Source organism: Macaca thibetana, chromosome 1, assembly GCF_024542745.1.
Source record: "Macaca thibetana thibetana isolate TM-01 chromosome 1, ASM2454274v1, whole genome shotgun sequence".
In the NCBI taxonomy this organism is placed as follows: domain Eukaryota; kingdom Metazoa; phylum Chordata; class Mammalia; order Primates; family Cercopithecidae; genus Macaca; species Macaca thibetana.
Window position 1 is genome coordinate 41023312 of NC_065578.1, and position 15674 is coordinate 41038985.

At 40.8% G+C, this 15674-nt stretch overlaps 1 protein-coding gene and 2 pseudogenes across 3 annotated transcripts in view; all 3 read left to right on the forward strand.

The window, feature by feature from the left end:
• PPCS (phosphopantothenoylcysteine synthetase) overlaps positions 1-15674 on the forward strand; it is a 1013452-nt gene that overhangs the window by 503378 nt on the left and 494400 nt on the right. The window lies entirely within an intron of this gene.
• Positions 8210-9611, forward strand: LOC126944714 (uncharacterized; annotated as a pseudogene).
• LOC126945489 (syncytin-1-like) lies at positions 11251-13300 on the forward strand (annotated as a pseudogene).

The window sequence follows — 15674 nt, forward strand, 5'->3', positions numbered from 1 at the left end:
TACAAGGTGTGACTACTCTGTCTTTTATTGGGGTTCAAGGTGTATCTATCAAATCATTCTGTTATCTCAAGGTATTTGTGAAGTCTGAATTAACCATATCAGTACCCATGATGGTTTTAAGGCATTATTATATTGGATGACCATATGCTCTTATGATGGGACATGCTGGAGGTAAAAGGAGTTCAATTAATAATTACACTATAATCACTGGTATAAGCCAGGGCTGTCCTAAGAAAACCAAGACATTTGGTCACCCCAGTATTAGATCATTCCCCCTATTTGGTCCTAACCTTTTCACAGGAAAGAAAGCTATGTTTATAGTCTTCATTAAAAGGATAAATAAAAATGAAACAGTGCATGCTAGTAGCAATAAACTAAAAACAAATCTATAAAACAGAAAATAAAAGTGGTACCATTTATAACCCCTGGAATAATTCTTTCCAGAGATAACCTCCATTAATACATTAATAGTCTTCTTGCCAGTCCTCTTTATGTGGGGAGAACTGATCCCCCAACATTATTATCCAAAGTCAGATAAATGGATACTGGGTGGCCAAAAATAATAAATATATATTCTATACACAGAGTTCACATGGAGCCTACCCCTCTCCTGCAGTCCTGGGGTACAGCATGTGGTTTGATTCTAAACCCCTGGGCACAGCACTTTCTTCCTGGTCATGATGTTGGTTCAAGGTGGTCACAGGACTCTTTTAGAGCCAGTGAGACACAAAGAAACTTTTGCTTAGACTTCTATGAAGACAATCTAGGTAATTATCAAATTGAAACTGAGAAGATCGAAGGCCTTGACCTGCACTGTCCAAAATGGTAGCCACTAGCCATATGTAGCTATTGAACACTTGAAATGTGACCAGTACAGAGATGTGATGTAAGTACAAAAGACACACTGCATCTCAAAGACTTAGAAGGAAAAGGGAATGTAAAATATCTCACCAATAATTTTTATTTTGATTACATGTTGAAGTGATGATGCATATGGCTCACATTTTATCTCTAGTGGACAGTGCCAGTCTAAAACATTTGAACCATTGATAAAGCCAGGCCTGAGGGTATCCCTGGTCATGGACTTTTCAGATATGTTAACTAATAAATATGTATTTTGCTTAAGAAAGTTCTGATTGGGCATTCTAGCACTTGCAACTGAGAATCCTAACTGGTACATTGTATATGTAGAGTCATGCCATACATTTGAGACTGAACAACCAATCATGAGCACTTGTTCATGCCAGCACCTTAAGAGTAGTGTCCTCAGATCTGCACAAAGTATCCCCTATGTGAACAAATTAATCATATTTTTTATCTGTTAACACCACTGTATGTGTCTGGGGTGTGTCACCAGTTTTCTTTCAGGTCTTCCAGTGCCACAGTCTTCTTCTCCTGAACTTTGCACCTACTTTACTTTCTGCATGGAACACGCTCTCCTCTCTTTCACTTGCCTGGCTCCCTCTCATTAGTCAGTCAGTATGCAATTTAAATGCCACCTCCTCACAGCTGAGTTTCCTGACCACTCTATTTTGAGTAGGTCACCCCCGATATTGTCTCTCATAGCACCACATCTTCTCTATATGGCATGGACTAAAATATGTATTAACCTCTGCAGAAGGCTGTTTAACATCTACTTTCTCCTTCCCCACCATACCACACCCTGCATCAATGCAGAAGCCATGTATATGTGGTTCACCCATTTGTCCCCAGCACCTGGAACAGTAACTAACACATAGTAAGTTCTCAGTCAACACCTACTGAATGCCAAGAATGAGTGTTAATGAGTCCAGGAGAAGGAGTAAGGTCAGGGGAAGATGAAGTAATGTGGGAAGGGAACCGAGATAATTCAGTGTAACCAAGCCACTGATGAATGTTTATTAATGCCATCTAGAACACACAAAAAGAAAGTAAGGATGAGAACTGACAGAGGAAGAGCAAGTCCAGAATGGAAGGATTTGAGCAGTTAGTGGCTGCCTGGACCTTCCTCCAGGCATAAAAGCAAATGGGTCAGAGATACAAATGATGAAGCCTGCAGTTCAAATGCATTTCTGAACTCCACACAATGAAAATTATGCTGAGATTTTGCTCTCTGTTAGTGACAATCTGGTTCTTAGTCTCATTCTCATAACCTAAATACAAAAATATGGGGGAATCTGAGTCCCACTCTAGGAATTTTCATCAGACTCTGCTCAAAGGAAAGATCATATTCTTTGACTTCTGCATTGTGGAGCTTCTCATGAGCCTGACTGAAATGCTGCTGTTCATATCAAAGTCAGCCTTTCTGGACTTCATCAAATATCTAGATCCCTTCTATTTTCCTCTTCACATTCTTTTTCTCACATGTGATCTTTGCCACTACCCTGCTTGCTTACCTCTGCTTACCTTATACCTCAGAGGGAGCAGTAAGGGTTTCTACTGAAACCCTTTAGGATTGATATATAATAGCCTCTAATTATTTCTCTGGAGATAAGGCCTCTCTTTAAATGAGAATGGCTCTTCTTTTTGTTTTATTGTAATATATATTTTTAATTCATTTATTTTATAACGGAAAGTTGATCAACACAAAATAATTCATAAACCAAGCACCCAATTTAAGATCTAGCATTTTATTTTGGAAGCCCTCTGTGTGTCCCTCTTTGGTTCCATTTCATTTTTTTAAAGAATGCAAACCACTTTGTTAGTGAACTCCAGAATTTGGGAACAGAGGGATTAGAACCTTAGAATTTAGAAATATGGTGCTGTCCCCCAGACAGGTGCTGATGAGTCTCCGGAAAGGTGGGAGAGCCACCACAGTCTCTCAGAGGAAAGAGGAGAGTGCTTAGTCCTTTTTCTTCTTTTTATTTTTCCTTCTCCCACTTTGATCTCTCTGCTTTCTTCCTTTTTAAAAATTACTACACCTATTCTCTTTGCTGGTAAGATCAGGGAAGTCAACAGAGCCCCACGATTCTGTCTCCTTCTTTTTCTAACAGATGGTTTCCATTAGGGCTTACCAGGTATTTTCTCTGAACAGAATCAAACATGCATTGAAAAAGTAAACAACAGGATCATATAACTAGCAGCCCTTTATTTATTACATAAATGCAAAGATTTTATAGCTGGAAAAGAATGTAGAGATAACTAAATCCAATCTTCTTGTTTCAGACCTAAGAAAACCAAGACACAGGACTTGCCTGAGGTTATTAAGCTAAATATATGTCTGCCATCTCCAAATCATTGTTTTTATTTCCCATTTTTCTTTTTTAATTTTTCTTTATTTTTTATTTCCCATTTTTCAATTCTCATTATTAATATATTTTTCTTATTGATAACTTGATCACATTATTGATTATTTTATTTTAGTCTGAGGCATGTAGCCTTAGGCTGTATTTTCATTTAGCAATATTAATTAAAAAATGATTTTTGAACCATACATAAAAGATACATTCACATTAATGTAAAACACTTTGTTTTATTCTTAACAGCATTTATGTCAGAAGTCACTAAATATTCAATCACATTTTTCTGATATCCTGACATTCTCTGCCTCATATTTCTACTTCTAATGAAATATATAATTGAGCTGAATTTTAAGAAATTAAAGATTAAGATACTTCAGAATACTTCTAAATGGTGAGTAAGTCATTAAGTTATTTGTCATATCAGAAATCTACAGATTGCTAACATTCAATTAGTTAACCAAAAACCCCAAATGCCCACTAGGTGCCCAACACTGTTCCAGACATTTTTCTTATGCACCTTCTTTAAAGTGAAAATGTTTACATTTCAGATTTTCAAGAATCGTTGCATGTATATATGTATTTGCTTATTTGTTTTATTCAATAAATTTTATTTCTATTATTCTCAAGGCACTATGCTAGGCACTGTTGGAGGTGAAATGAACTCTTAGAGAACATACTATCAAGAAAGAGAGAAAAATGTTTATATAAATATCTACAATATGTGGCTTAGGAGAGTGATCCCAAATACAAATGGCCACAGAGGCCAGGTAGTCAATGTAAATGCATGGAACATGTTGTGTACCAGGCAACAGGGAATGGGAAAGTTATGGGGAGCTATAAAATGAATGTTCCCTCTAAAGAAAAAAATTGAGAATGAAAGGAAAGATTTGAGAAGGTGGAGGAAGTGAGAGGGCACAAGTATAACAGCAGAGCATAAAGAGAGAGGATAAAGAGAGAAGTGGGAAAGATAGAAGAGAGAGAGGGGGAGGACAGGAGGAAAGGGAAGGAGGGAGGGGAAAAGAGAGAGAGAGAGAAAGAGAGAAAACATTAACACTAAAAGGTCAGGTAGAAGAGGAAAACCAGCAGAGTATGGTGTCCCAAAAACCACAAGAAGGAACATTTCAAGATGGTTAAATGTGTCAAATTTTGCTGAAAGTATCTATTGGATTTGACATCATTGAGGTCACTGATAACCTTGACAAGAACAGTTTCCATGGTGTGGTGAATTAGAGGCCAGGATGAAACGTACTGCATAGTGGATAGAAGGCAGACAGCATGAAGGCAACTCTTTCAAGAAGTTTTACTGTGAAGGGAAGCAAAGGAATGGGGCAGTGGGTAGAGTAGGGCAAGCAGTCAAGGAAGAGGTGGTTTTTAAAAAGACAGTTGATGTCATCAGGTTTGTCTACTGATTGGAATGATCCAGAAAAGCGGGAGCCATTGATGGCACTGGAAGAGGATGGCCAACGAGCCGATCCTAGAGAAGGGGAATAGAATCCTGGCACACACAGGAAGAGTGGTCTATGATCTAAGAAGGGACACTTCTTCCATCACACTACAGAGAAGAAGGAAAAGGGGTGTAAATGCCAGCATGGTGATAAATTTGGTGGTGGCAGTATGAGGGAATTCCCATCTGATGGCTTCAGTTTTCTACATAAAATAGGGAAGGACATGGTTTGAGAATAAGCAGGGAGGGTAAGTGAAATATGCAGATGGGGAAAAAGTGTGAAGTAATAACCTCGGGATTGTGAAAGGTGGCCCACTAGAGAAACATAGTAGAAAATACAGAGCACCCGGTTATGATCTGGAATTATAAATTTAAGGCACAACCAGACAACTTTTTATTTTGTCCAGCAAAGTCCAGCTGATCAAAAGAGCATGGAGAAGCCATGAATTGCCTGTACATCTTGAGAAAACACTGTTTCTAAGCCACAGATCTGGGCTGGGGCCTGAACTTCTGCACTTCTAGCAAGCTCACAGGCGATCTCCCTGCTACTGGATCCCTGGACCACACTTTCAGTGGCAAGTGTAATCCACCAATTTCCTTTGTCATTCTTTTCTCAAGTATTTCAGTAGAGGACACAGCAGATCTGTCACCTCTAAGTCTGAAAATAATATTAATACTAAAAATTAAAATCTCAAAAATAATATAAAAAGGGAGGAAGGACATAGAGAAAGAAGATGATTTGGTTTATCCAACTGTGGCTGTATTAGAAATATATTTTCTTGCTCTTCTTCTCATCTACATTTCCAGCTTTGGTAGTCTCATGCAGTCTCACAACTTCAACCACCATCTTTATGTGGATGTATGATGTCTTTCTTAGATCCAAAGGCACAATTAACACATCCATATGGGTGTCCTATGAGCAACTCAAATGATAAATTGTCACCTATATTTGCTCTCCTGGATCTTTTCATCCTTTTACTCTTCTCATTCTCATTGGCCTCCACATTTAAAATTGTTAAGGCCCACTGATTTATCCCTAAAATATCAGTAGTTTCTGTGGATGCAAATTAGAACTACACCAAGACACCATTTCCTCTTATCAGATATGCAAGAATCCAAAAGTTTGATGACATACCCTACTGGCATGACTGTGAAGAATCAGAGACTTGCATGCATTGTTAGCAAGAATGCAGAATGGTATAACTCCTGTGGAATTTTTGTCACAATGTATGGCCAAATTACCTAAGCCTTGATCCTTTAAGCTATGAATCTATCCCAAAAACACACTAGCAATATATAAAATGATACATGCACAAAGCTATTTATCAAAACACAGTTTGTAACAGTAAATAACTGAAAACAACCCCCAAGTGTCCATCAATCGGCAACTAGTTGAATAAATTATGATGCATTCATAAAATTGAGAATAATATGAATAATTCTCAGACACAGAAAGGAGTGAGGAAAATCTCTATATATTGATATGAAAGAATATAAGTGAAAATACAAAATTCAGAAGAATGAACATAATATGCTACTTTTTTAATATAAAGAAGAAAAATACATATTCATATTTGCTTATATTTTTTTTTTTCTTTTTTTTTTTGAGATGGAATTTTGCTCTGTTGCCCAGGCTGGAGTGTGGTGGTGCAAACTTGGCTCACTGCAAGCTCCACCTCCCGGGTTCACGCCTTTCTCCTGCCTCAGCCTCCCAAGTAGCTGGGACTGCAGGCGCCCCCCAGCACAACTGGCTAATTTTTTTTTTTTTTTTTTTTTTTTTTTTTTGTATTTTTTAGTAGAGACACGGTTTCACTGTGTTAGCCAGGATGGTCTTGATCTCCTGACCTTGTGATCCGCCCGTCTCAGCCTCCCAAAGTGCTGGGATTACAGGTGTGAGCCACCGTGCCCAGTCACATATTTGCTTATATTTTCAAAAAGAACAAATGGAAAGATAAACCAAAAATTAATAAAATGGGTTACCTATAGGAGAAAGGAAAGAACAATGGGAAGGGGATTTAGGTGAAGCTGGATCTCTTTGAATGTATCATATTTTATAGTTTTTAAGTTCAAAAGCATGTAAATGTTTTGCATAATTTTTCAAAAAATTAAATAGAAAAGAAACAAAGTAATCCATAAAAATCAAAACAATCTGAAATCCTCAGTGGCTTCCCACTACCTATCTTGAGTCCAAATTCCTGAGCCTGAATTCAATGATCTCTTTAGTCTGCCCAGTCAAATATTCCCATATCACTTTCTGAGGCCCCCTTCCCCATCTTCTCTACACACAGACAAACTATTAACATTATCTGTGTGCCTAATTTATTTTGCTAGCTAGACCATACTTTTTTGAGGATGGAATCTACCTCTGATTTATTTTTGAAACCTAAAATTCTCAGTGTCTAAAGTTGTTACCATAACATAAATTAGTACAATTATGGCATCTGAAAGTTATTGGCAGGAAATTTTATGTTTATTCTGAAGAATGCAAGGAAGCCGTAGCTTTTTGATAATAGGTAAAATATCTGGCTAAAGAGTAACTTTCTAGTTACAAAACAGAGACAATAATTGAAGCAATCTGATATCCATCAGCAGATGAATGGATAAATAAAATGTGGTATATCCATACAATGGAATATTATTCAACCTTAAAAAGGAAGGAAATTCTGACACATGCTACTACACAGATGAACCTTAAAGACAGTGTGCTGAGTTAAATAAGTCACAAAATAACAAATACTGTATGATTTCACTTATATGAGGTACCTAGAGTAATAAAATTCATAGAGACAGAAAGTGGAATGATGGTTTCCAGGGACTGGGCAGGGGAGAGGAGGAAGTAGGAGTTATTGTTTGGTAAGTGCAGTTTTAATGTTGTAAGATATAAAATGTTCTGGAGAAGGATAATACCAGGTTGCACAATATGAAAGTATTAAATGCTGCTGAACTGTATGCTTAACAATGGTTGAAGTGGTAAATTTTGTTGTGTGTATTTTGCAACAATTAAAAAAAATTAACAAGGAAAACAAGACATTTGGGAATATCTTTTACTATTGGCTCATTTTATTAATGTAACAAAGTTTAACTAAAGCTACCCTCTCCAGAGCCATTAAGGATCACCTAGGGAAGAGACGGCTTTTTGCTTAGAACATGGTAACATGTTAACTATATGCTCTCTGAAACGAATTTGCATAGCAGCTGTTGTTTATGGGGATGCATCTTGATGGGGCAACTGGGTTGTTATGAAATACTCAGGAACTCAGCCCAGCTCTAGGACTCACCCCTGAGCACAAAGGCAATGTTGGGCATGCTGGTAAAGGACCACTAGTATCCAGCAGCCTGGACCCCTTTCTTTGTGGTCAAGAAAGGCGGGAAAAGGGGTGCAGGACTCCTACATCGGTGAGCATCACTAATCCGATAAGCAGAAGTCCATAGGTGGTTATGCGTTCTGGAAAGGAATAAGCATTAGGACCACAGAAGATGCTCCATGACTAATGCTCATTGGAAAATGACTAGGGGTGCTGGCATCCCTATGTTCTTTCTTCAGATGGGAAACATTACCCCCAAGGCAAAAATGCCCCTAAGATGTATTCTGGAGAATTGGGACCAATTTGACCCTCAGACGCTAAGAAAGAAATGACTTACATCCTTCTGCAGTACCGCCTGGCCACGATATCCTCCAAGGGGGAGAAACCTGGCCTCCTGAGGGAAGTATAAATTATAACAGCATCTTACAGCTAGACCTCTTTTGTAGAAAAGAAGGCAAATGGAGTGAAGTGCCATATGTACAAACTTTCTTTTCATTAAGAGACAACTTGCAATTATGTAAAAAGTGTGATTTATGCCCTACAGGAAGCCCTCAGAGTCTACCTCCCTAACCCAGCGCCCCCCGACCCCTTCCCCAACTAATAAGGACTCCCCTACAACCCATTCAGTCCAAAAGGAGATAGACAAAGGGGTAAACAATGAACCAGAGTGCCAATATTCCCCGATTATGCCCCCTCCAAGCAGTGGGAGGAGAATTCGGCCCAGCCAGAGTGCATGCACCTTTTTCTCTCTCAGACTTAAAGCAAATTAAAATAGACCTAGGTAAATTCTCAGATAACCCTGATGGCTATACTGATGTTTTACAAGGGTTAGGACAATCCTTTGATCTGACATGGAGAGATATAATGTTACTGCTAAATCAGACACTAACCCCACATGAGAGAAGTGCCGCCATAACTGCAGCCTGAGAGTTTGGTGATCTCTGGTATCTCAGTCAGGTCAATGATAGGATGACAACAGAGGAAAGAGAACAATTCCCCACAGGCCAGTAGGCAGTTCCCAATGTAGACCCTCATCGGGACACAGAATCAGGACATGGAGATTGGTGTCACAGACATTTGCTAACTTGCATGCTAGAAGAACTAAGGAAAACTAGGAAGAAGCCTGTGAATTACTCAATGATGTCCACTATAACACAGGGAAGGGAAGAAAATCCTACCGCCTCTCTGGAGAGACTAAGGGAGGCATTGAGGAAGCATACCTCCCTGTCACCTGACTCTACTGAAGGCCAACTGATCTTAAAGGATAAGTTCATCATTCAGTCAGCTGCGGACATTAGAAAAAAACTTCAAAAGTCCACCTTAGGCCCAAAGCAAACCTTAGAAACCCTACTGAACTTGGCAACCTCGGTTTTTCTTAATAGAGATCAGGCGGAACGGGACAAACAGGATTTTAAAAAGGCCACAGCTTTAGTCACGGCCCTCAGGCAAGCGGACTTTGGAGGCTCTGCAAAAGGGAAAACTGGGCAAATCGAATGCCTAATAGGGCTTGCTTCCAGTGCGGTCTACGAGGACACTTTTAAAAAGATTGTCCAAGTAGAAGTAAGCTGCCCCCTCATCCATGCCCCTTATGTCAAGGAATCACTGGAAGGCCCACTGCTCCAGGAGACGAAGGTCCCCTGAGTCAGCAGCCACTAACCAGATGATCCAGCAGCAGGACTGAGGGTGCCTGGGGCAAGCACCAACCCATGCCATCACCCTCACAGAGCCCCAGGTATGCTTGATCATTGAGGGCCAGGAGGTAAACTGTCTCCTGGACACTGGCTTGGCCTTCTCAGTGTTACTCTCCTGTCCCGGACAACTGTCCTCCAGATCTGTCACTATCCGAGGGTTCTAGGACAGCCAGTCACTAGATACTTCTCCCAGCCACTAAGTTGTGACTGGGGAGCTTTACTCTTTTCACATGCTTTTCTAATTATGCCTGAAAGCCCCACTCCCTTGTTAGGGAGAGACATTCTAGCAAAAAGCAGGAGCCATTATACACCCGAATAGAGGAAAAGGAACGCCTGTTTGTTGTTCCCTGCTTGAGGAAGGAATTAATCTTGAAGTCTGGGCAACAGAAGGACAATATGGATGAGCAAAGAATGCCCGTCCTGTTCAAGTTAAACTAGAGGATTCCACTTCCTTTCCCTACCAAAGGCAGTACCCCCTTAGACCCAAGGCCCAACAAGGACTCAAAAAATTGTTAAGAACCTAAAAACCCAAGGCCTAGTAAAACCATGCAATAGTCCCTGCAATACTCCAATTGTAGGAGTACAGAAACCCAATGGACAGTGGAGGTTAGTGCAAGATCTCGGGATTGTCAGTGAGGCTGCTGTCCCTCTATACCCAGCTATGCCCAACCCTTATACTCTGCTTTCCCAAATACCAGAGGAAGCAGAGTGGTTTCCAGTCCTGGACCTTAAGGATGCCTTTTTCTGCATCCCTATACATCTTGACTCTCAATTCTTGTTTGCCTTTGAAGATCCTTCGAACCCACCGTCTCAACTCACCTGGACTGTTTTACCCCAAGGGTTCAGGGATAGCCCCCATCTATTTGGCCAGGCATTAGCCCAAGACTTGAGCCAATTCTCATACCTGGACACTCTTGTCCTTCGGTATGTGGATGATATACTTTTAGCCGCCAGTTCAGAAACCTCGTGCCATCAAGACACCCAAGCGCTCTTAAATTTCCTCGCTACCTGTGGCTACAAGGTTTCCAAACCAAAGGCTCAGCTCTGCTCACAGCAGGTTAAATACTTAGGGCTAAAATTATCCAAAGGCACCAAGGCCCTCAGTGAGGAACGTATCCAGCCTATACTGGGTTATCCTCATCCCAAAACCCTAAAGCAACGAAGAGGGTTCCTTGGCACAACAAGTTTCTGCCAAATATGGATCCCCAGGTATGACAAAATAGCCAGGCCATTATATACACTAATTAAGGAAACTCAGAAAGCCAATACCCATTTAGTAAGATGGACACCTGAAGCAGAAGCGGCTTTCCAGGCCCTAAAGAAGGCCCTAACCCAAGCCCCTGTGTTAAGCATGCCAGTGGGCCAAGACTTTTCTTTATATGTCACAGGAAAAACAGGAATAGCTCTAGGAGTCCTTACACAGGTCCGAGGCATGAGCTTGCAACCCGTGGCATACCCGAGTAAGGAAATTGATGTAGTGGCAAAGGGTTGGCCTCATTGTTTATGGGTAGTGGCGGCAGTAGCAGTCTTAGTGTCTGAAGCAGTTATAATAATACAGGGAAGAGATCTTACCATGTGGACATCTCATGATGTGCACGGCATACTTGCTGCTAAAGGAGACCTGTGGCTGTCAGACAACTGTTTACTTAAATATCAGCCTCTACTACTTGAAGGGCCAGTGTTGCGACTGCACACTTGTGCAACTCAATCCAGCCACATTTCTTCCAGCCAATGAAGAAAAGATAGAACATAACTGTCATCAAGTAATTGCTCAAACCTATGCCGCTCGAGGGGACCTTTTAGAGGTTTCCTTGACTGATCCCAACTTCAACTTGTATATTGATGGAAGTTCCTTTGTAGAAAAAGAACTTCGAAAAGCGGGGTATGCAGTGGTCAGTGATAATGGAATACTTGAAAGTAATCCCCTTACTCCAGGAACTAGTGCTCAGCTGGCGGAACTAATAGCGCTCACTCGGGCACTAGAATTAGAAGAAGGAAAAAGGGTAAAATATTACAGACTCTAAGTCTGCTTACCTAGTCCTCCATGCCCATGCAGCAACATGGAGAGAAAGGGAATTCCTAATTTCCGAGGGAACACCTATCAAACATCAGGAAACCATGAGGAGGTTATTATTGGCTGTACAGAAACCTAAAGAGGTAACAGTCTTACAATGCCGGAGTCATCAGAAAGGAAAGGGAAATAGAAGGGAATCGCCAAGCGGATATTGAAGCCAAAAGAGCCGCAAGGCAGGACCCTCCATTAGAAATGCTTATAGAAGGACCCCTAGTGTGGGGTAACCCCCTCCGGGAAACCAAGCCCCAGAACTCAGAAGAAGAAATAGAATGGGGAACCTCAGGAGGACATAGTTTCCTCCCCTCAGGATGGCTAGCCATCAACAAAGGAAAAATACTTCTGCCAGCAGCTAACTAATGGAAATTACTTAAAACCCTTCACCAAACCTTTCCTTAGGCATTGATAGCACCCATCAGATGGCCAAATCATTATTTACTGGACCAGGCCTTTTCGAAACTATCAAGCAGATAGTCAGGGCCTGTGAAGTGTGCCAAAGAAATAATCCCCTGCACTTCGGGCCATACATTTCAATCCCTGTACCTGAACAATGGAACAACTTCAGCACAGAAATAAACACTACTTCCATTTGAGTAGGGCCTCATGTTTCCAATCTGGAAATAACCCATACCTCCAATCTCACCTGTATAAAATTTAGCCATACGATTGGCACAATCAACTCCCGGTGCAGCAGGTGGGTGACTCCTCCCACACGAATAGTCTGCCTACCCTCAGGAATATTTTTGGTGTGTGGTACCTCAGCCTATCGTTGTTTGAATGGCTCTTCAGAATCTGTGTGCTTCCTCTCATTCTTAGTGCCCCCATGACCATCTACACTGAACAAGATTTAAACAATTATGTCGTACCTAAGCCCCACAACAAAAGAGTACCCATTCTTCCTTTTGTTATTGGAGCAGGAGTGCTAGGCGGACTAGGTACTGGCATTGGCGGTATCACAACCTCTACTCAGTTCTACTACAAACTGTCTCAAGAACTAAATGGTAACATGGAACAGGTCACTGACTCCCTGGTCACCTTGCAAGATCAACTTAACTCCCTAGCAGCAGTAGTCCTTCAAAATTGAAGAGCTTTAGACTTGCTAACTGCCAAAAAAGGGGGAACTTGTTTATTTTTAGGGGAAGAATGCTGTTATTATGTTAACCAATCCAGAATAGTCACTGAGAAAGTTAAAGAAATTCGAGATTGAATACAACATACAGCAGAGGAGCTTCAAAACACTGGACCCTGGGGCCTCCTCAGCCAATGGATGCCCTGGATTCTCCCCTTCCCTCTTAGGACCTCTAGCAGCTATAATATTGCTACTCCTCTTTGGACCCTGTATCTTTAACCTCCTTGTTAAGCTTGTCTCTTCCAGAATCAAAGCTGTAAAGTTACAAATAGTTCTTCAAATGGAGCCCCAGATGCAGTGCATGACTAAAATCTACCGCGGACCCCTGAACCAGCCTGCTAGCCCACGCTCTGATGTTGATGACATCGAAGGCACTCCTCCTGAGGAAATCTCAAGAGCGCAACCCCTACTACACCCCAATTCAGCAGGAAGCAGTTAAAGCAGTCGTTGGCCACTCTCCCCAACAGCACTTGGGTTTTCCTGTTGAGAGGGGGGACTGAGAGACAGGACTAGCTGGATTTCCTAGGCCGACTAAGAATCCTTAAGTCTAGCTGGGAAGGTGACCACATCCACCTTTAAACACGGAGCTTGCAGCTTAGCTCAAACCCAACCAATCAGGTAGTAAAGAGAGCTCACTAAAATGCTAACTAGGCAAAAACAGGAGGTAAAGAAATAGCCAATCATCTATTGTCTGAGAGCACAGCAGTAGGGACAATGACCAGGATGTAAACCCAGGCATTCGAGGCGGCAATGGCTACCCTCTTTGGGTCCCCTCCCTTTGTATGGGAGTTCTGTTTTCACTCTATTAAATCTTGCAAAAAAAAAAAAAGAAGAAGAAGAAGAACATGGTACCACGCTCTCCTCCTCCACCAGTCCCAAGAGTATTTCCAACAGAAATATTCTTCCCTGCGAACACTTTGCACCTTGGGCTTTGTATAATCAGGAGTAACACATTGGTGATTAATTTAAGAGGTGTTTTAAGATTCTGATGTTTGTTTCTAATCAAAGCTTTGTATTGGCATGGATCCATAATAACTGCATTTGTGCTTCTGAGTAGAATGCTCTATCCCGTCCATGCCTTCCCCTCTATTCTCACAGGAAAAATCACTATGCTGTGAGCTACTGCCACCTGGGAAGTATTTACCTCTGACTCAGTTTTAAAACTTTGCATCTTGTACTCCATTAATATAACATATAAATAATAGGGGACACTATATGAAGAGGGAAAAGAGATGTGTGGCAACTCTCTCTGTACTTTCAGATCAATATTTTGTAAACCTCATACTGCCCTAAAAACATAAAGACTATTGATTTAAAAAATAAAACTTTGCATCTGAAATTCTTTGAGTTGCTGTTATAGTAAATGGTTGTATTGGTCCATATAAGTAAAAATGATACTTTGTTAACAGGGAGATATGTTATTTGAACATGTAATATATGTGGTCAAAAATTGAAGGCATATTGAGCTAGTTAGTCACAATTCTAACCACATTTGAACTTTAAGGAAGAAAAATAATTAGAATGCAATCCCCTAGTTTCTGCTCCTGAATGTGCTGGAAACCCCCACATTTCTAACACATAGCTTTGCTTCTGTCTTGCCACTTAGAGAGTATGGTGAGACACATTAAAGTCTTTGACCATAACAGCAATTAAATACTGAAAGAAGAAGGGGGCATTTGAAATGTCCTTCTAAGAATTATTTAAAACATGGAAAGAAAGCTTACACTTCTAGCTACGATGGAGTTGCATCTATGCAACTCATGATGATAGAGTTCATAACATAATGTTTAGGGGAAAAGGTCAAAAAGATAGCATGCTGTATGATCCCATTTATATAAAGATTAAAACCAGACAAAATTAGAGTATGGCAATATAAGCCTAAATAGTGTTTATGTTTGATGGGTAGCAGATAATAACTAAGAGGGGGCACAAATAAGATTTCTGGTGTGCTGAAATTGGGAGTGATCTCTTCTTGTCTGGGTGGAGATGAGAGAACTGTGTTCATTTTATGTAAATTCTACAAACTGTAAACTTACTATTTGTGCACTTGGTGTGTGTATTAGTCCGTTCTCATGCTGCTACGAAGAAATGTCCAAGACTGGATAATTGATCAAGAAAAGAGGTTTAATTGACTCACAATTCCACGTGGCTGGGGAGGCCTCAGGAAACATACAATCATGGTGGAAGGCACCTCTTCACAGGCCAGCAGGAGACAGAATGAGTGCCAGTAGGGGAAATGCCATATGCTTATAAAACCATCAGATCTCATGAGAACTCACTCACTATCATGAGAACAGCATAGGGGAAACTGCCCCCATGATTCAATTACCTCCCACTGGGTCCCTCCCACAACACATGGAGATTGTGAGGAGTACAATTCAAGATGAGATTTGGGTGGGGACATGGCCAAACCATATCAGTGTGCACGCAATATATTTAAACAGCAAGTAACCAAAACATGTAGTTAGAAATAAATTATGTGGACAACTAGACATTCCCTGACAATGGAGGTGGCAGAAACTGGACTGGAAGGTTCTGAAAGCAGCTTTCAACTGCATTTCACTTGCCCTTCCATACAGCAGCAGCTCTCTTTCAGGGCTGTCTTCCCTGAAGATACATTCTCTCTAGCTCATCTGTCTTCTATATCCAATTTGGATTTTGCAACAGAGAGTTAAATTCGTTTTATCAATTTAACCCCTAAGTCAACATATTCAAAATCAAAATCTTCATCATCTCTTGCTTCTCACTTCATGAATTTCCTCCCATTCTCTATCACAGATAAGAGGGTGATCAACTTTCCCAATGTTTAAAGC